The sequence below is a fragment of the Myiozetetes cayanensis genome, unplaced genomic scaffold (genome assembly GCF_022539395.1).
Source record: "Myiozetetes cayanensis isolate MyiCay16 unplaced genomic scaffold, myiCay2020 scf1, whole genome shotgun sequence".
Classification (NCBI taxonomy): Eukaryota; Metazoa; Chordata; class Aves; order Passeriformes; family Tyrannidae; genus Myiozetetes; species Myiozetetes cayanensis.
In genome coordinates, this window is record NW_026086604.1 from 141764157 (window position 1) to 141786518 (window position 22362).

Below are 22362 nucleotides of genomic sequence, written 5' to 3' on the forward strand. Positions count from 1 at the left end.
ATCCTGGAAAATTTGGACAGCTCTGCTAAAATAGCAAAGTGTAGTTAACGTTGGCAGGCTAATGATACGTAGGCAGTTGCCTGTGTCCTTACAGTGACCAGCTTACAGACATCAGTGTGCCAACACTGCCACTGGTGAGAAAAGGACAACTGCAGTCCCTGAAGGTGCTGGAACTCATGGATAAGCAGGGAGCTGAGGTCTTCTGTGTCCTTCAGATTTCCATTGCCTGGAAAGAGAGCATAAGGACACCAGCTCAGATTTAGGTGGTTGCCATCAGACCTACATATCCAAATCCATGTGGAAGCCAAGAGGCAGTGTTTATTCCAGCTTCCCAGGAGTGACATTTATTTTGGCCTCATCTCACTTACAGCGCAGCCTAAAGCCAAACTAAAATCTCTGCAGTTATTCATCCAAGATTGGGATATCCAGTGTCTTGCTAAAATCTGGGTTGGTGTTTACAGGCAGGTTTGGGAGGACATTCAGTAACTGGAGGAAAGATCAGTTTGATTTTGGCCATAAAGTCGGCAGAGGATGGAAATTCTCCAAGAGGCAAAGTCCAGTGCTGGCTCCGTCACAGACAGGACGCTGAGCTGGATGTGTGTTTGGTTGGGCTCAGCACGGCCATTATTAAGAAATCTAGGAAGGCAGTGAGTAATATTGTTCCTGGTCAAACAGTTTTATGTTTGCAAATGAGGAGTAAGCAGGTGAAGATGCAGATTAAGAAGAGTGTGTTTGGAGGGCAACAAGCATAAGAGAAGCAAAGGAATAGAGGCATGTTGGGAATGTGGACGTTTAAAAGACAGAATGAGAAATTAAATCTTTAGTAGAAGTAAAATTACTGTAACTGGAGGTCAGAGATGGAGATTAGTGAGTTGTGTATGATCTGTAGAGATGTAAATTTAAGATTAAATGGAGTTACTATTTCTCTCTAAAGAGACAGTCAAACACTGTAGCAAAACTGAGATGTTCGATGGACCACTTTGAGGCTTTGGAAAATGAGGGAAGGTGACAAGAAGGAGAAGGGATTCACAAAATAGAAATATAAACTCATTCATTCAGGCCAAAGCTGTGGCAAAAAACAGAGTGAAGAAATATGTGTAGACTGTGAGAAACTGCTCTGGGAATAGAAGGGATTTTTTTTCTTAATGTAAGGGGTGGGAATCATCTAACTAAATGTAATTAATTGAGCTAATCACTCTAGGCTCCTTTTAACCTATTTCTAGCTTATAAATTTCAATTAGTTTTACCCAACTGTACATATCTAACATAGGTCAGATAAGTGAGTGCAGTTATTGCTATTCACTTAGTATTATCTTAATACATTTCCCAGGCCAGGGTAAATATCTGTAAATATTTAAGTGATAGGTACTGAACCTTAACTCTTCAAAAATTAGGTGCTCAGGTTAAATTTGGGGAGGGGTAAACATGTTTGGAGATTGATTCACCTGTCTTTCCCCACTGAGGTGACACTAATGAAGTAGCTTAATCTAAACTTACGTTGGTTGAGGATCATCTACTGTGTTACTTCATCACTACATTCCTACTTTTTGAGATCTATAGTTCTTGCAAGCCAGCTGTTTAGGAAGGTTCTGTGAGTAGTCAGACAGGTTTGTCACATAAGGGACTGAAACATGTGAGGTGGCTGATGGATCTTTGTAATCCTGGAAAGAAATTTCTCTGAGGAAATCACCCTCTGGTAATTGCAAACAAATGAAGGTGACCTCTGAACGAGACAGGGGAGAAATGGGAGTAATGGAATGAGCAAGCAAAGGGCTAAAAGCAAAGAAATGAGCAGGAGGTCTGCAGGCAAGGCAGGGAAATGGTGGGGCAGTCTCATATTGGAGAGCTGAAGGAAGGGGATCATGAAAACATGAGTTTTGGACACTCAAGCGAAAGCATAAAGGGGGTAGATATTAATGCATCACAGGTTTAATGAGTTTTCTTGCATGAATTTTAGGGGCTTTCCTTGTGAAGGGAGAGAAAGGGCTCTATATCTACCCCAAACACTTCAGAGTGTCAATATACTACAGCATTCCCTGTAACAGTTTGCCATTCAGAGCATCTGTACTCATCAGACAACGAGAGACCTTTTTCTCTGAAAATATTAGAGGCACTTAACTTTATAGATTTTATTCCTTTTGAGAAGAAATTTTCTGTGAAGCAGCTTAGTAAGTTACTATGTGACTGTGTTTTCTTTCCCTATAGTTTGTCTGAGTGGAACATATTTAAATACCAAACATAGTTTGTTGATACACAGTCTCTCTGGACAGGGAGTGCTTAGCATTGCATGCTTATTTTGAGCCAAACTAACAGGTTGATTAAGACAGCTATTTTAGCCTGTAAAATCAGTAACCAGAAGTTTCATGGGAAGTACAGCTGGTTGTAGTGGGTGTAAGGTCTTTTCTTTCAGTCATAGCTCAACAGCAGGCAATGATGGTTACATAAGCCTGAAATCACAGCCAGCAAGCACAAGGTAATGTGCAGAAAAATATGTGCCTCCCAAAATGTCACATACTTCCAGATGTCCTCATGGAAAACAATGCAGTGGGGACCAAACACTCACTACATATTGTAATAAACTTACAGAGTTCAACAAAAAGTCAGGAAATATCTGGATACATGTAAACCCCCCTTTTTTACTCCCTCTCCTCACAATTTATCTTTGATCTCTCAGCTCTGAACCTCAGCATATTCTACAAAATGCCTTATGAAAATCAACCTTGGATGCTGAATGAGGTATTTTGGATTTCTGGCACACAGAAATCTTCTGCTCTCATTATTCTGCAGGACATAATTACCTGTCTGTCTGTTGCTGTCCTAAAAGGGCTAAAGATATTATAACCTCTTCTATTTTTAATATTCTACTCTGCACTAAGAAGGCTGTCCTTTCTCTGCAAGTTTTTTGCTTGGTTAATACAGTTCAGTTAAACTCAGAGCAGTTGTTTCAGGCAACAGCTTTACTTCACCTGGAAGGTCATGCCCCATCTTCAGGCCTGAGGAAAAGTTTGTGCATTAAGAAACTGTGGGTTTTTTTCAACTACTATCAGGCTGCAGCTTTGCAGTACAAAATGGCAATGACAAAAGTTCATGGTCTTTCTGACAGTGTGTTGATCTTACTTTTGTAAAGGGTTTTGGTTTGGCTGAAATAAATAAATAAATAAAATAGACTAAGCCACAGCCTGGCTCTCAAGCAGTGGATCCAGAGCTGGAATTCGTGCTGGTGTCCATGAAATGGCAACAGGGAGATGGGTTTGGGGACAGGATTAGTTTATGCCACTATTTCTTCTGAGCTCTCTGTGGCACGAAACTTTGGCTTTTGTCTGTATAAAAGTCTCCTATTAACCTGGCCTCTCTTACAGAATTGATTTGTAAGTCAGGCAATACATTGTATTTACTCTTCAGTGCTGAATTAAAAATGTGGCATCAAAGGTTATAAGCCTTGATTAATGCACATAAATCACCACTAAAGAATGTGAGTGTCTATTCTGTTTTTTCTTTTAAATGTATACATTATGTTTTATTCCTTGTGGCAAAATGCTTTGTTATAATTTTATTGCTATTGGGGAAAACCTTATATATAAAATATTTTTGTTTCAGCTTTATTTGATACCTAATATGATAGATGCTAACTATCAAATGTCTTCAGTGAGCTATTACTCAATAAATCCTCCTTCCTCCTCTAGATTTCAGCACAGCTCAGTAGTCTCAGTATGTAGTCAGTGCAATGCCTGACTTACACCAGCAAAATCTTACACCAAACCTGTTCTGTGACCTGGCTTCATCTCCCAGCCCAGCTTCTCACTAAGCACGGCTTCTTAATTTCATGGTATCACCCTGGGGATTGTGCAACTCCTTCCATTTGCTGGAGAGGGCTCCAGTCACTGCTGACTATCCCACTTCTTACTTACCTCCTAAAGGAAGAGAAAAAAAGAGGGGAAAGAGAAATTTGGTAATTATTCATCTGCCATGACTTTCTGGAAATAGCTGGGTATTAATGAAAACAAGATACCAAACTAAATACCATCCAGTATTTCGGTAGGTGAATGCACCTTGGAGTTAAAGACACAGTTGGCAGAGATAACTCTCCCCCAAAAATTCTTCAGCACAGAGTAGTCCTTTAAACTTTGATTTTGCTTCATCTATATTTAAGCAATACCTATTTGGTTGTATTTGGTTTGTTCTTTTTGTTTTACCCTTGAAATCTGAGGTCAGGTTCTGCAAATTTTTCTTTCCTCAATTCTAAAGTGAAATTTCAAAGTTGTTGAAGTATTGTTGGTACTACCTACCCGCAAGTTTATTTTACTTAAGTAGGCCAGCTCATAATTGCAGTTTACCAATACATGTTACATACAGAGAAAGAATTTCAAGGACAAAGAGCAGCTGTAAAGATTGTATATTCAGAATAAATGCAACAATGAAAACAGAAATTTCAAAGGAAAAAACAAAGTTAACTGATGCTATGTGGTGAATTTCCATCTAAAGAGCTGCAGAAAAATAAAACAATCATGTTCTCTGGGAGCAATCACTCACACTTCTAGACAATATGAAACTTATAATGCTATAATCAAATGGCAATTTAAAAGCAGAATGGGAAGGTTGTTTCAGTGCTATATATGCTTGGTTTTATGCCACCCCACAAAGATCCACAAATGAGGGCTGTTTTTTTTCTGTCCATTTGCTTTTGTTTGTCTGAGTAACACCTGCTGTAAAGGGTTTGTAATCTGAAAGTAAATAACTGAGAAGGGAGGAGGAAATGGACACAACACACAGGCTGGAGAATAAACAGCTGGCAAATGGCTGGTGCTTCGGAAAGTAGAACACAGAGCTTTGCTGAAGGATCTGATTCAGCTTGAATGAAGGAACTGATCACACCCAGTTGTCAAACTTTCCTAATTAAAGAATTGCTTGAGAGAACTTTAGAACGATGCTTTATCCTCTTCAGATTATGGAACTATTTTTTCACAGTTTAGCAGGTAGGGAAGAGCTCTGAAAGGATCAGCCACCCAGAGATGGGATGGCTACACAGGTTGTTAAAAGGAGAGTGGTTGTGCTTCTTTCTTTCAACATGCAGTTTAGGGAGGTTCATGCCAAAGAGACTAAATTAAATAGCACATGTAAAGGGTGATGATTTTCACCTAAATCTCTGCATGAAACTCCCAGAATCTGAATTTGTTTATAGAGATGTTTGGCCACCTAACATTCTTTCAATTGAATGGGCTTCTTGTCATTCACTATGTTTCTTTTTGTGCATCTGATATTAGAATAATACTAACTTGTTTTCGGGTGAAAGTTCATCCCTGCACAGAGAGACTCTACTATGAACAGAGGCATATAAAATACAACCTTTCATGAGTAGCTTCACCAGTTTTCCTGAAGCTGTTTCTGTGTTGGATGTAAATAAGAAGGGTTGTAGGTTCAGTTCCTTTAGATGTCACTGATATTAGTGCAGGGTTCCAGGATTTAAGGTGACTTAAGACATCAAATATTTAAACAGGGCTTACCTAGACCTGATTTTACAGAATATGTTTAAGATATTTCTATGTGCTGTTTAAGACAGAGAATTAGCAAATAAATATTTGAACAATTTCTTTCTAGTCAATTTTCCATTGTCTCTGTTGCAGTCTGAAAGATGGACTTGCTCAGGAGTTCCCGTTTTCCTTCTATTTGACAAAGATACTCTGCTTAATTCTTCTCAGTGGAGGGAATTCTTCTTTCCAAAGGATGGGCTTTGGTGGTTTGGTGGTGTACCTGGTCCTGTAGAGTGGGGTGTGAGTGTTCCCTTATTTGGGAATGTCACTCTGGAAAACTGAGGGCATAGTGTTCTGCCAGCCACACCTTTGTCACTCCTCAGGGTCAGGAAATGTTCATATTCAAATGAAAATCAAGTGCAGAGTTCAGTAAAGCAGCTGTTATTCATAGAAACAGGTGCAATTAAAGATCACACAACATTCTTCTACCTGTGATCCTGGTTTGGCTTCATCAGACTGTCAGACCAACCTAGTTATCAGGGTGCTTCATTAAATTCCCCAGACACAGATTATTTTTGGTCATCACCCTCCAAAATGGATACTGGCTTGCCATGAAGAACCCACCTTTCTGTTTGGAGAAGGCTCATTTATACCTGGGATCTTTTCCCCCTTCCAGTCCTTCCAGCTCCTCTCAGCTGTGCTAACAGAACTCTGACCAGCTTCATCCCTGCCATGGAACCTTTGGAAAGCCTTCCCAGTTGTACAGATGTCACTACACACCAGTTTGTGAAAAAAAGAAAAAGGAAAAAAGAAAACCCATAACCATTAGCAGACTGCCAACATGACACTTCTATTATCTGTTGTGCTGGGGTCAGTACACAGCTCTTTTTCCTGGTCCTTGTAAGTAAAAGTTGAACTGGCAGCACTGCTGGAAAAAGATTAATTTCACTACGGAGTTTCTTATTGCTTCTTCATTCCACAGTATTTTACATTATATTTCTTCAAATTTATTTTTAGTCACATTTCATTTGTGAATAAAGTATATCAGGTATCGTGATGATTTTTTTTTTCACTTCATAAATCACAGGAGACCTATTTCTGTAATAGTTTATTGCCTGAAAGCCATGATTAAGTCTGTCTTTAGTTTAATTGTGGTCCTGATTACCAATGCAAACAGTTAAACATGTGCCTAACTGTAGGTAAGTGCTGTTGACACTTAGTAAATGTGTCACCCTTTTTGTTTTCAGCATGGGAAAATATAGGTCACAGCAGGTTTGATTACTCCTTAAATTTTTGTAGAATCTGTACTTTTATTTCACTCAGTTCTCTGGTAATTGAGCACTTTGATGACATCAAAATTTTACACACTAAGAAATCTGTAATTCACACTGCATAGTACTGCCACCTGCACACATTTTTCGGGTTATTCAGAGAATTCATTGCATTTCCAAAGAAGATAGTTAGAACAGGGTTTTTAAAATGAAACTAGCTACAAATTCCTAAAATTGCCTTGAATCTGCTACTTGGAGTGCCTTCTGCAATAACAATACTCTGTGCGCTTCATTTAGTTTTTGAAAATGGATATGGCACATCACTTTAGGATGAGTGAGAAGGTTTGGGTTTCATTCTGCTCTGACGAGTAGGTATGTGCTGACATCTGGGAAGGACTGTAAAACCTACATTTGAGAAGATGCAAATGAACTGAATATTTCTCTGAAACCAGACAGGTGCCAAAAATCCACTAAGTGATGTTTTACAACTGCATGAAAACCAAAAGAGGTTGTTCCTCCTTTTCCAAAGATGATCCTCAGTGTGCATATTGCCAGCTACTCCCTAGAAGAATGACTTTGACTCTGGACTTCACCTTAAAGACCACACTGAGAGAACACCAAATATTGCATAATTATAGAAAAAATAAATATAAATTCCTGCTATAATGCCCAGGTGCCTCATGAATGAATTTTGTATTCAGTCTGCAATTTCTCAGTTCATATATTATCTATGTGTAGTTATTCTCCATATGTGACAAATTGGAAATAGCTTTTTATTCTTGGTCTCATCTCAGGAGGTGAAGACTTATTTCTGCAAATATATCTTTTTACAAATGTAAGCTTTTTTTTTTTTTTTTAATGAAGATGATAAGTTGCTCTAGGATAAAAAATTATTAGGAATTTTTCCTGAGAGACAGTTGAGAATTCTCTCCTCAGAAGAGAGACTACTGGGTAGCTAAGGGGAAAGAAAGTAGGACAGACCACAGCAAGTGAGAGAAGTCATTATGGAAATAGGTAAAAACTTTAGTTCACCTTTTCTGCTGCATTCTTACCCATGCTGAATCTGAACTGGAATCCTCTGAAGAGCTTGACTGTGCTTTGTAACTTGACCTAGAACTCTCTTAAGACACTATTTAAATTTAAAGGGCTTGTTAGGAAGATGTTACTGTAGCAACAGTAAAGTAATATTTTTCAGATTTGACAAAAAGCTTTAGTGTCTTTCTTGACTGAATCTTAGAGATTTCACAGTGTGATTTTTCCTCTTTTTTTTCCAATTCGTATTTGGTATTTGTGAAATGAATTACCAAAAAATAGTCAACTGGTTCAAAGACAAAAAGGGTGATTTCAGATAGTGATTTTTTTAAAGAATCTTATCTACACTAATATTTTGCCATCCCATTATATGAGGCTCTAAAATATTAGTAGAGTGATGATTCCCTTCTTCTGTGCATGTGCTGAGGGACTCACCTCTGCTGGTGGAGCAGCTTCCCGGGCTGGGATGAGGGTGATGGATCTGAGGGATTCTCCAGAGTGACAGAGGGGTGGCAAATGGCAAGGTCACCCCGAGATGAGTGTCCTGACACACTGCCCCATTCTGACCTTCTTTCCCTCAGCAAATGCTGCTGATTTCTGTCAGAGAAGTATTTTGGTCCAGTCTGATAAGGAATTTTGAGTGGTTTTCTCCTCTTGACCAGAGCCAAGCAAGCCCAAACAGCACCCCTGAATGATACCTGTGCTCCCCTACAGACTGATGGGGCTGAGACACTGCAGTGCTGAGGGTGTCCTGAACAATGATAGAACCCAGCTGATACAAGAGTTCTACTGGAGATATTCAGAAACTCTCCTTAAAAGAGAAAGATAGATATAGTTATAATAATTGTGAACCAAAAATTATGGTCGAACTTGCTCTTTAGGCCTTGAATGACTGATATTTTATAAGAAACAAAATCCCATGAGTTTGTGCTGGTAAACTGCCAATACAGTGCTAAGTATTTTTTGCCACTGTGGCCAGAAAATGCACCATGTTAAATGTGGTTTTTTCTAACTGTGTTCTGGCCAGAAGTCTCTATGTTAAAGTGCTCCCACTGGGTTCCTGTAGCCATGGAAATTACGGAACTAACTTTGTTGGAAGTACAAAACCTGTGCATTTGCACGATACTTTGGGTTTCAGTACAGATAAGGAAGTGTGAATGGAAAAACATCATATCAAGATAGAGCAGGCACGATATTATGGTCTGCTGAGCTGGATCATTGAACCCACCTAAGCCATGCCACCCTGCAGCCCCTCTGGCTGCTGCAGGAGGCAGCAATTTAAGGCTGTGTGGCAGTTCTGTGTGTAAGAGCAGCGTGGAAGAGTTGTTGAAATCAAGTTACATGGACTTTAGAGTAAACAAATGTAAGTGGGATTTGAGTGTGCCCTTCAGCTGCTTTCTTTGCTTTTGGCAATCACAAGGAACACAACAAGGATTTGTTTTACTTCTTGGGTGTGAAATAATAAAAGTGCACCATCGGGCATGAAACCTGTGTGAGAGGAGAGATTAAATTGCAAGCACACTGAATTTAAAGAGAAAATTGCTCCCCAGTGCACTCAGAAAACTTGTAATTGAATAAAGTAGAGAAAGGTACAGCAGGTGTATATTTCACTGATTTATCAAGACCTTATATCAAATTGGTGGATATTGTAACCTCAGCTGAGCACAGTTTCATCGCCTTGGTTTACTTTCACAAGGGAACAAAGTCTTAAAAAGCAGTCAGGTGTGGAGACAAGCAAACTAAAGATAACAGTGATGAGAAAGGCAACACAGCTTCAGGAAGATCCAGTACTATTCTGTAACCTTGAAGTCACACAGTTTAAGGAGGCATAACTTTTGAGAGCTGCTTTAAAGGAGGAAGGTGAAAGACTTGAAATAAAATGGAACAGCTTTGCTTCTTTTAATAGTACTTCTAGTTATCTCAATATGCAGTTTAAAACAGAAGAGTTCCTTGAATCTTCAAGCTCTCAGAGCAGGTTTGTTCTTCTAAAGCAAGCCTATAAATATATATTTATCACTTTCTCTAAAATCAAATAATGAAGGAAACATTTAACTCTTCACCAAAAATTACTACAGTGACAGAAAATGGCTGGTTTGGTTTTTTTTTCTAATCTCTGGCTGTTGTACATAGAATATTTGAGCAATGATTATGAGTTTTTATTTGAAGAGCAAGAGATCTCAGGTTGCTCCCAAGTGCAATATGACTACTACATACCATATAGCTGCTATATTTACCTTCTTGAGCCGCTAGTTTTGTGTGATCAGTGGATTAAAACTCTAAGAGTGGTACAGATACTGAAGTTACGATTTACAGGACCCAACGGAACAAGGAAGTAAATTATATTATGGGACAGTTTTGCCTGTATAATTTTGGGGTGTTTTTGTTTTCACTCCTTAATTGCAGCAGAGAGTGTTCCTTGAAGAGGTTTTAATTTTATCCGTTCAATATCTGGAATTTTTTCCTTATGGGAGCTTCTTGTATTTGTTTGGTTTTGCTCCATATCAGGACAAAAGAAAAAAATGCATTAATGGAATAAAACATTTTAAAATATTATTTTTGCAGAAGGCAAGGTACTGAAATATTTAAAAATTTGGGGTTTTTTTAAGGTAACGCTGGACTTTGTCAGCCTAAACTGCCAGGTTTGTCAGCCTGAGGGCACAGTGCAGAATTTGCCAGGAGGGACATTCCTGAGCTCCTGCTGTACAGCAGAGGGCCCACTCTGGTCACTGGGTGAGGCTTCCTTGTTCAACTCACCCTGAGGCACTGCCAGGCTTTAGAAGGGGCATTTGAACCCCCTGAAAGCAGTCACAGAATCACAGAACAGAACCACAGAATAGTTTGAGTTGGAAGGCACCTTTGAAAGGTCACCTGGTCCAAAATCCTGTGATAAGCAGGGACATTTTCAACTCAATCAGGTTGCTCAGAGCCTCATCCAACCTAACCTTGAATGATTCCAGCGATGGGGCATCCACCACCTCTCCAGGCAACATATTCCAGTGTTTCACCAACCTCACTGTAAAAACCTTCTTTCTTTCATCTGAAGTCCCACCATGCATGTCTGGCTCAGATGCATTATAGATTCTAAATTCTAAATTCTAAATTGACCCTAAAGTAAATATTTTGATTCAATTAACTGGAATACTTTTTACCCTTTATCCAACTTCATTATAAGTATCCTGTAAAACCTCTGTTTTTTGAAAACCACATTTTTATTTGAAAGGCTGTTGATGGTCTCCTTGAGCTTTAGTTTATATAAGGATCGGAATGCTCAGAAAAGTCAGTTGCTTTTTTTTAAACCTCCTCTCCCCCCCACCCCCAATAAAGCAATCTTTTAATTTTAATTATGTAAGAGCAGAATGTGAGTGCAGAATGGAAGTGGTATTTCTGTTTTTCCTTCTCCTTCCTGAGGTGTCTGCCACCTGGTCTGTTTTTTTATACCAGGAAAAGAAAACCTGTTTCTCAGCTGTCTTCAAAGAATGTGTTGCTTTCACTAAAATAGGTGTGTTTTTATGTGCTTTCAAAAGCTTTTTCAAAAGATGACAAAATGTGTAGATATCTGTCCAGCAGTGAGAATTACAGCAAAAATAGGTTCTGCTCAATTTTTCATTATTTTCTAATCCCAGATAGACTGGAAAGTGCACCTATTGATGACCCCATGAAAAACAGCAACATGCAGCAAATTCCCTTTCATCTCTAACAATTTAGTACTTTCTCAGGAATTAGACTGTGTTAGATTAGATATTTTAAAATCTGTTTTTTTAAACTTTTTTTTTTCCCTTTTGCTTAAATATGCTTTTGTTAAGAGAAACTCTACAACATTTTTTAATTGAGAAAACTTCTGCAGGATGGGGGTTTGTGGGGTCTGGGATTCATCTCATTTCAGTTGTCCACAACTGAGTCAGTCACTCTGTGTCCCATCTGTAGTCACTGAGGGGAAGGAGGCCCTTGTGGGACGTAACTGATCTGACCCAATTTACGTGTCTGCGTCAGACTGTGATGAGATGATGAGATGAGATGTTGAGATGAGATGAGTGGCACTCCAAAACATTTGGCAAAACTGCCTAAATTTCCACCAAGTGCAGAAGCACCACAGTGTGAGACAGAGAAGTTGTTGGACAGAGAAGTGCAGAGGAGTGTGAACTCCCATCCGAACTTTCTCATCCATCTCCATGAACTTTTTAAACTTGAGATCTGCACCTTAAGATCAAATGGGACGTTTCCAAACCCTGTATCTTAAGAGTATTTTATAATGCTCAAGTTTGTCATCTTTAGTGGTGCCTTTGTTGCACCTAAAACACATACTAGATAAAGGCAAATATGTTCTCATGCAAAGCTTTAAAACTGAGAGAACCATAATAACAGGAACTCTGTAGGGATAGCATGGTCTTCCTTGCCTTGAAGCACACTTTAGCTTTACATCAATGAAGTATATTATGGTTTGGGATTAAATGATGTTTTTTAAAAGTCAATTATTTTGATTTAAAAAAAAGTCTTATTTTTTATAAATTAATTCATAGTTTGAAATAAGCAATTAAAATATAACCATTTCCCAAGTAAATTCCAACCACTAACTTTAAAATGAAAAGATGCAGTTAAATTCCAGTTTGTTTCTCATCTCAAAAAAATTTTTGCCATGATATATAGTTATGCAAATGCACCAGTACAGACACACTTGACTGAAAATACATTCTTTCCTTCTTTTTCTACAGTGTAACAAGTTTCATGATTTCTGATGATTATTTGCTCATGCTCAGCAGAGTTTTTTATTTTCTCATAGTACTGACTTGGCTTGATACCGTGAAAATGTAGAGATACTTTTTAGGGATTTTTTTTCTCACCTGTACTCATTATAAAACAAGCCTGTCTTTACCTGTTATGCAGATTGCTTTACATATAGAAATGCTGCTGGTTTTTTTTCAAATACCTATAATGAACTATACATTGCTTATTTATCTTATGTTGCCGCTGAGTGTGTTGGAAATTTTAAGGATTGTTGTAAAGATGCACTTCCAGCTGGAGGGGCTGGATGAGTTAGGCAAGCCACAGGATTAATGCAAGGATTTAGAAGGTGCATAAGTTACCAGTAATACAAGGATGGTTAACAATGTGCTGTTTACATGAAGTGAATGTGACAGGGAAAGCTTTTCTGCAGTAAGAAGGAGAATGTTTAGCTCCCTGCAGTGAGAGCAAGATGTAGTCACTGTGCTGGCACCACAGCTGCACAGGACTGAGGGGCTGCAGGGTCTGGATGTGGGTGAGGACTGACAGCTGGTCACACATGGGGACGTCTTCTGGGATGGCCCACGACAGTCAGGAGGGACTGGGTTTTAAGGGGTTTTAAGCTGAGCATTAGTAAATAGAGGAGAGGCTGTAACTTGGTGCAGAATGGAAGGAAACAGTGAACAAGAATAAAACAGTGAACAAGAGTAAAAGAAGCTGGAGGGCTCGAGTTGTTTGACAGTTGGAACAGGTGGGGGGTGACGGGAGAAGAGAGAAATATTAGGAAGCAGATTATGAAGGGGTTTGAATGTCAAGTGGCCATACAACTGGATTTGATTTCTGTTTCCTGCTATGTGACATTAGGCAAATCATGACATTTCTCTGGTTTTTATGAGTAGAAAAAAGTGGATGAAGCTTGCATGCCAAGTAGCAAACTGTGGTGACAGCTCTGATCTTCATGCAATGTAAATGAGATATTTATACTAATTTCAAAAATTCTTAAATGAGCATGGTGATGTAAAAACATTACATTTACAGTTTCCTTGAACTTACACTTAATTTTTTTTTGTAGTATTCATTAACATATCTTGCTGTAATCAAGACTTCTGCAGAGCTTGATTTCTGTATACAAAGTTTTTATTTATGGAAAGCAAGTTTCTGCAAGGTGATTTTCCTTACAATCTGTCACCATATTGAATAGGTGATGAGGAACTGTCCTTCTTTTTGTACTTCATGATCCTAAACTTTTTCTTAAAATACCTAGGTAGGAGATTATACCGTGTCACTGTTAAAATTAATGTCCCTCTTCATTACATAAAAGAAATATGTGCAATACCATCGTCAACTGCAATCAGAAGCAATACTTGCAAGTATTGATTTTATTTCCAAATAAGATCTTACCACATAAGATATACTCAGAGTGCCACAGTTTGTAAAAGCCAAATAGAGTACAGCAGAGACACTACACTGTTTTGGAGGGCGTACTTTACATAGCCGTTTTACACAGCTGTTCCTTTTCTTGAGGGGGAAAAAACACCACGTATTCAATCTGTTTGAAGTTCAAGAATTGTTGTGATGTCCATGATGATTTCACATAATCCTATTTCTAAGAATCCCTATTTACCATGTCCAGCTGCAGTACCATGTCTCATGCTGGTAGGTGACAATCAGAGCTGGATTTTACACACTTTCACTGCTTCTCATCTGGATTTCACTGGGATAATTTACTGTGGTTTAAAGTTACTGTTTCCAGGGTAAGTAATCCAGAACACAGCACTGGATTTATTCAGCAGCACAGTTGGAGGTGAGTTGTTTTCTGCTCTCAACACTAGTTTCCTACAGATCAAGCTCAAAGCCTACAAGACACTCTGGCTGGCCAGATTCCTGATCTTCCAGTAGTCCAAGATATGTAATGGTTCCACCAGAGATGTAGGATGAGGACTGGTGACAAAACCTTTGCTTTTCAAAGGCAAATCTTGTTTGCACAGTGGAGAGGCTTTTGAGTAGCTGGAGACTTACAGAAAAAACTTGCAGCAAGACTAAGAAGCATCTGAGAACTGGGTCACATACACTCATACTGTGGGCTGGACTCTTTTATATTCTGTCTGCTAATACAGATACAGAGTACATATGCTCATGATTTGTAGGAGACAAATAAGCAACCCTCTGCCAAAATGAATACTAGAACTGAACACACAAAACTGGGAGAAATGCACACAGAGGGAGAAAAACAGAGAGAAAACTATTTCCAAAAGTTACATATTAGTCATGTCACTTGACATGCAGTGGAAAACAGTTGGACAAAACAGCGATCAAAATACACATAATGACAAAAAGTTCTTCATAAAAACACCATGGAGCTCACATTTGAAGATGTTAATAATTTTTTTGACATTTGAAAAGAACTTACGTTATCTCCTCTAAATCTAACATTTTCTGCAAAATGAGTGAGAGATCTGGGGAAAACCTGTTTCTGAATGAGTCAGTTTGTGGGTGTGTTGGTGGCTTAGGTAAATCAAAACAATTTTTCTTTCTGTCTGTATTTTGATGTTGCTCTCATCTAGAGTAAGTAAAATACTTGCAGTTCATATTACTTGTATTTTTATTAAAATTATACTTACTATTGATTATGACTAGGGGAACAAAGTGCTTCCCACTGTAAGCCAAGACCAAGTTCTTGGGGAATCTGAATGTATACAAGTCCATGGAACCTGATGAGATGCACCCCAGAATCCCTTGGGAATTGGCTGATGCAGCAGCCAAGCCACTCTCCATGATACTGGAAAAGTCATGGCAGTCAGGCAAAGTCCTAAGTGACTGGAAAATGGAAACATGGAACCCATCTTAAAAAAGGGTAGAAAGAAGGACCCTGGGAACTACCAAGCTGTTAGCCTCATCTGTGTGCCTGGGAAGATCATGGAACAGATCCTCCCAGCAGATGTGCTAAGGCAGGTGGAGGACAGGGATTTGATTCCATACAAGCAGCAAGGCTTCACCAAGGGCAAGTCCTGCCTGACCAACCAAGTGGCCTCTGTGATGGGGTGACTCCACCAGTGGACAAGGGAAGGGCTACAGGTGTCGTTTATCTGATTTCTGTAAAGTCTTTGACACGGTCCCCCCAAACATCCTTGTCTCCCAATAGGAGAGATTTGGGTTTAAAGGGTGGATTGTTCTGTGGATGAGAAATTGGTTGGATGCTCACATCCAGAGGGTAGTGGTCAGTGGCTCAATGGCCAAATGGAGATGGGTGATGAGTGGTGCCCCTCAGGGGTCTGTGCTGGGACCAGAGCTGTGTAATGTCTTCATCAGTGACATGGACAGTGGGACAGTGACCTCAGTGAGCTTACAGATGCCACCAAGCTGTGGGGTGTGCTTGACATACCCGAGGGATGGGATGCCATCCAGAGGGACCTGGAAAAGCTCTAGAAGTTGGCCCATAGGAATTTCATGAGGTTTAATAAGACCAAGTGTAAGGGAAGACCTCCAGTGCCAACAGACTGGGGGTGGGGGATGAACAGATACAGAGCAGAGAAGAAGTCTTTCCTGTTGAGAAAGACTTGTGGGTGCTGGTGGATGAGCACCAACATGGACATGACCCAGCAATGTGCATTCACAGTCCAGAAAGCCAAATGTGGCCTGGCCTGCAGCAAAAGCAGTGTGGGAAGCAGGTGATGGAGGGGATTCTGACCCTCTACTTGGCTCTGCTGAGATCCCACTAGAATATTGCATCCAGATCTGGGGCCCCAAATAGAAGAAGGACATGGGCCTGTTGGAGTGAGTGCAGAGGATGACCACAAAGATGGTCAGAGGAGTGGAGCACCTCTCCTATGAAGACAAGATGAAAAAGTTGGAGTTGTTCAGCTTCAGACTTTAAAGCAGCTTCCAGTACCTGAAGCAAGGCCTATGAGAAATCTGCAGAGGGACTTCTTCAAGGGTGTGTAGTGACAGGACAAGGGGGAATGACCTTAATCTGAAGGAGGGTGGATTGAGATTGGATACTAGGAAAAAATTCTTCACTGTGGCTGCCCCATCCCTGGCAGTGACCAAGGCCAGGCTGGACAGGGCTTTGAGCAACCTGGTCTAGTGGGTCTTCACTCTGTAATAAAGAGGGCTGAACAGAAAATATATTTTTTTCCCCTTTGCACTATTCTTAAATTGATTTTGAGGACTTGCTCCTGAAACCGAAGTCAATAGGAACAATATAAAATCCTAGAGCAGTAAGCCAAAGAAATTATTTCCTAAATAAACTGCCATCAGACTTTTTTCTCATTCTTGTTTTTCATCTGGGTAAGTCATGGACAAGACTGGATTCCTTCAAGGACGTCTTTTCTCTTGAAGTCACCAGAATTTTATAAGGTTGCTAAAGTCTTCCACGTATTTTGGGTGTATATCATGTATATGTTATTAATACTGAGGTCAAGCCCAGAGTTCTCATGCACTCATGTTCTGGTCCAGCACTGCTACTCCCTGTTTCCTTAGATATTCCCTGAGTTACAGACACCTCTGCACCGAGATCTTCAGCAATTCCTCACCAGTATCACAAAACATCAGAGCTACCTCTGGTTTCTTCTGCGCTTGTTGTTTAAGTTCCCTCAGCAGTGTTTGCAGTCAAACCATCCAAACCAGGCCAGCTGATTTTGTGGTTACTGGAAATGAAGGTACACAGAGGAAAAACTGACTAATCTGAATTTAAAACACAGCAATAATAGCTTTTGACTCCCAAAGCACTGCATGACTTTTTATCCTTTTGATGGAAAAAGGATCATGATTGGGTTTGGCCTGGTATTTTGCTGCAGTGCAGCTTTCTAGGCCTTCTTCTGCAGCCTTTTCTGGTGTGTTTCTCACTGAGGGAACAGAATGAGTCCTGTGACTTCAGGTCAGGGCAGGATCACGCCCCAGTGGGCACTTTATCACTGGCTCATTCTGAACTTTAGTCTTCTTACTTACTGCCAAACTCTACATCAAAGGAAAGGAAGCCAGCGGGTTTTCCACATATTGCATGTGGAGAAATGTATCTGAGCTTCCATCTTTTCCCATTTGGCAACTGCTGCAGAGATTTTTGAGGAACAAGAAGAGGCTGAAATTTGGTCATCTGTCAAAAATGAACAGAAAGTTTATTCAGATGCTACTCTGTCCTCTACTATTTTTTATGATTAGACAATAGAATTGTCTTATTTTTAGAAATGACTCCTAATGACTCACCTCCTGCTGCTGGCTTTACATTTCATACAAATGAGTGGAAAAACAACTGGTAGACAACACAGTAATAGTAAAAAAAAATACCCACAACCATAGCAACATGAAAGGATCCCACCTGCCCTTAGCTTGTTTGAAATAAAACCTTATATGCAACAACAAAAGCATACCTAGAAAAAAAACATGAAGTGTGTTTTTAAAGACATTTTCCTTGAAAACATCAGTGCTGTAAAGACAAATGGGATGTGAGTCATTAGGAGGTATGGTCTGATTGACATGCAGCTCCTGTTGTGTTTTGTAAGAATAGATTAAATGTTTTTCAGTAGCACTAAACTTTTCTTGTTGACAGCAGGAATTGTGGCTTGCATAATAACACCGGAGATATAAAATAATTTCACCGTATTTTGCTTCCGCTTTATGAGGTAGAAATTTGTGTAACTGAAAATGTCAATAAGGAGATAAATTACTGGCTTTCACCATGAAGAAATAATAGTATGATTTTCTCATGACAAAAGATACAGCAGGTATCTGTGGAAAAGTAAGACAAGAACAGCTATTTTTGAAGCCGCAGAGGTTTCTTTTATTCCGTATTCTTGCACCTATTTTTTCCTAGCTATTGAAATTTTTATTTCCTAGCAGTTGAATTAGCAAAGCTACTGAAATGTTTCCGCCCTCTCAAAATTATTAAGAGATATCTGTGGTAGTTAGGGGGAGTTTCAGCACAGTGTGACAGAGGATGGCTCTAGGTGATGACCCACTCTCATCCAAATACTGACACACCTCTGCTACTTTTGGTCAGACAACTTTGCTCTTGTTCTCTCTGGGAAAGATTATTTAATTTCAGCTAGTGAGACTGATTCTTTAATTTATTTTAAAATATTTCTTTTATTAAATTTTACCAGCAACATTAGAAATGACATTATTTAGAAATGCTTGCGTGCCTTTTGAATGGTCTGATGTTTTAGAAACTACCACAGGTCTCAGAGTGGTCTGTGCAACACAAGGCAGCTTTGCTGGCAGCTGTGTTTGATTCTGGTTCTGAGAATTCCTGAAGCAGTGAGGGAATTGCCTTGCTAGGAGTGAGGTGATTCAAGAGGTGGGAGATTTCCCCTCAGAATCATGGGGCAGTTTTAATGAAATTTTGCTGTTACATAGTGTACTGTCACAGCTCTCCAAGTGAAGGCCGGAGACACCATGTAGGGCAGTTTGGTGTAGGAAAGGAGACAAAATGTGAACGTTTTTTATGCTAAATTATGGATAAACTAAAATGTGGAGCATATGTGTATGCACCTATCTATATTCTTATGGACATTTGAAAACTTTCCCTATCCAGTGATTCTAGTTAATATTAGTGAATTAAATCCAAATTCCTGCAAGAAGTCCTTACCTATTTCCAGAATAAAACTACCCTGGCCATGCATCTACCTGTGATGCAAAGCCCACATTCTTGACAAGTTTGCCACTAATTTCTATGGAGATCTTTCTGTGAAGTTGAGTAACAACATCATTCAAAGTTATATCACTTTATGTAGAACCCAGGGTTACTGGGGTAGCAAAGTAAGATGTGAAGATGGGACATTATTAGATTAGAATCCTCTACATAAATTTGAGATATAAAATTCCTTTAACCTGACGCATAATGAAGGGCAGCGTGGCCAGAACAACATAAATTATTCAGGGGTAAATTGTGAAAAATTTATATTGTCCTGAAATTAAATAGTTTGATTTTCAAAGATGCCTTGTTAGATGCATTTTAAAGAAAAAAAAAACAAAAACAAAAACAAAAAAACCCCAACGGAACATTTTAGAAGTAAAAGCAAAAGAAGAACGGAAATGAAGAGCTGGAGTACCAAGAGGCTTTAGGCGTAATTTCCAAAATGGTAGAGATGGTGCTTTCTGCTTCTCTCACCAGCGTACTCAGCAGTTCCATTTCATTCTGAGCTCTAAAGGTAATCACAGGAGAGCTGGTCCTGTTCAGTCTGTTCCTGTGGCCTGCGTGAAAATAATCAGGTGTTACCCTTAGGAACAGTTGGTGGTTTGGATCATCCATGGAAATGGAGGTGCAGGGCTTTTGTTTCAGTGAGGTTGGAAGGATATTTTTGCTCAGATTCCTCACGTTGTCTTTGACAGACCTCACTGCCAGGGTGCAGCAGGGCAGAAAACACCAACCACGTTGGGTCTTCTCCATCAGGACTGTCAGTGATGTTCGTAAAGTGCTGAACCAGAGTTGGTCTTGTGAGGCTGAGGTTGCCTTGAAATTGCATCTTTGGTGAAGTAATCTTCAGTGAAACAGTTCACTAGGTCTAGTACTGAAGAATGAGGGGGAGTTTGTTTGTTTTACTTTTAAATTGAGGAAGAAATCCGTGCTTTTCATATAGGCAATGTTTCTGCCACGAGGTTCTTGGAGTACAGCCTGGGAATACTATTCAGATAAGACTGTAACAGTTCATTTTTTCCAGAAGAGGGAATTACAAGCAGCTATCATTACTAGAGGGAGATATTGCCATTTGTCCAAGTAGCAGCAGTATCTGTCTTTAATTGCTGATAGTTAACAACTCCATGGGAAATAGAAAAAACCTATAGCCATTAATTACAGCCGCTACAACCTTTCAGTCCTGGAGGATCTGCTAACAATGATGGACTCTGGCACTCCTGGATCATGCTGCATATTAGGTTAAACCTAGGGAGCTGTCAGGAAGGGGGGATATCGTGCCCAAGACAGGCAACCAGAGTAGGGCTACATATCAAAAAGTTTGCGAATTGCTGCTTTACACAGTCCTAGAGGCACAGATTGGAATGAGCTGTCAAATACAATTTTTCACAGGCTGTTGTGGAGGATATATAATGAGAAGGAACTTACCTGCAGAACAGGATGAAGAAAGAGAAGATTAAATGAGACATTGAGCTCCACTGGCTGATCTCTAGGACAGCAAGGAAAAAGCTGAATGAGAGTTTTATAGTTCAGGTGAAAACTCCATGTCTAGTTATTTTACAGGCTGGTTTACTAAATGTCTGAGGTTTTCGTTTGGGTTGGTTTGTTTGTTTTTTTTTTTTCCACAGCTTTTTATGATAAAAGGAGTAATTCAATAATGGGTTTTATTGAACAAGTTTCACCTTCTGCAGACACCTGTAGTTCTTTGATGAGCTGGTAGTCTGGACATAGCAATCTGTGACGTCCAAGACGAAATAAGTAGGTTTGCTTTATATTAAAGAGCAGGAACTTAATTGTATGAAAGTAGCATATGCATTTTTCCTCAGTAAATAGGGCTCTTTTAGCTTCCAAGAAAGATTTTACTACTCTTATAAATCTACTCATGCTTAGCTGCAATATTAATAGTGATTTACCATCCATGGAAAAACAGATGTCAGTTTTCCAAGTGTAAGCAGCTCAGGAGATACACAAGGAGAAAAATAGATGTACAGAGCCTGGCTGGAGGAGTTAATCAGTTGACTGATTCATTAATGTATACCAAAAGAATTTAACATGTGGCAGTCTGAATCAGTGATTTGTAAGACATGACAGATGTAGCCAGAAACACCTTACTAGCTGAGGACTGAACATGGTGTTTCTGACCATCTGAAGGTGGTGTTATAAATGTCAACTGCAGGCTATGTTTTCCTTCTGTTGAATATCTTTGTTCAGACAGTGTGTACTTGTCAGTTATTTTGATTTAGATAAAATTGCAAGTGCAATGTGGTTTCCTCTGCCTTCCTCTTCCTACAGGAATTCAAATGCTTCCTTTCATCTTGGAGTGAGAGACATTGATAAGATGTAGAAAGCCAGAATTAGCAGTTTTGGCCTATCCATTCTCTTTTGCTTAAGGAAGAAGATTTTTAGATGGATTTTGATACAGCTTTATGTTTTATGGAAGTGCAAAATACAGTCTGTTGTGGTGTGAGACCTAGTACAAAAGCAATGTGAGACAGGCTGCTTTGCATAGATTTTAGATTCCTGCTTGAAAGGCTGAAATACCCAGAAAGCCTCTTGTGAATTAGTTGTAACTAGTTGGCAGATGTTGAATGATCTCAGCAAGTGTCTTTGTTGCTGTTCCATAGTAAATATGTAGCAGACTGACTGTTTATAATCTCTGTAATAGGGGATTTGTCAGTCTTTCTTTATTACCTGGAAAATGGATTAGGAGAATAGTAAGACTGCACTGGTTCTCTTCTGAATGTAAGAGAGTTAAATGTCCATCCTTACCAGGGATTCTAATGAAAAATATACCTTCAGTGATTATAGTAAAAATAGCAAGACTACTGGCTCTGCTTTAGTCTTCTCTATTTCTCTTCAGCCAACTAGATCAGATACTCTCACAGTTTCCACCCTTTCCAAAATCACTGAGAAATTGCATTCATCTTTGGACAGAAAGTGCTGAGCATCTTACTAGACCAATTTCTGATTTAATTTCTGCTCTCAGTGATGCAGTGGTAATGAAGATGCAGATCTGCCTGGGCATTTAGAAAAAGTTTATTTTTCCACAGATGTAGGTTTTTCCATCTCTTATCTTTACTTTTTTTTTTTCCTTTTTTTTTTTTTTTTCTTTTTAGGCTTTATTAGCAATGGGTTGAAAAGATCAACATTGACATACGTGATGTGTCTGTGATTCCAAACTGGAAACCATTTCTAGCTTCCTTGCTGGGGAAGCACAGAACAACTGAGCTGAAAAAGCCCTTCA

General features: G+C 39.3%; 1 protein-coding gene across 1 annotated transcript in view; it reads left to right on the forward strand.

Moving 5' to 3' along the window:
* The window catches only part of PTPRN2 (protein tyrosine phosphatase receptor type N2), a 642194-nt gene that overhangs the window by 5525 nt on the left and 614307 nt on the right, over window positions 1–22362 (forward strand). The gene's annotated exons all lie outside the window — the stretch shown is intronic.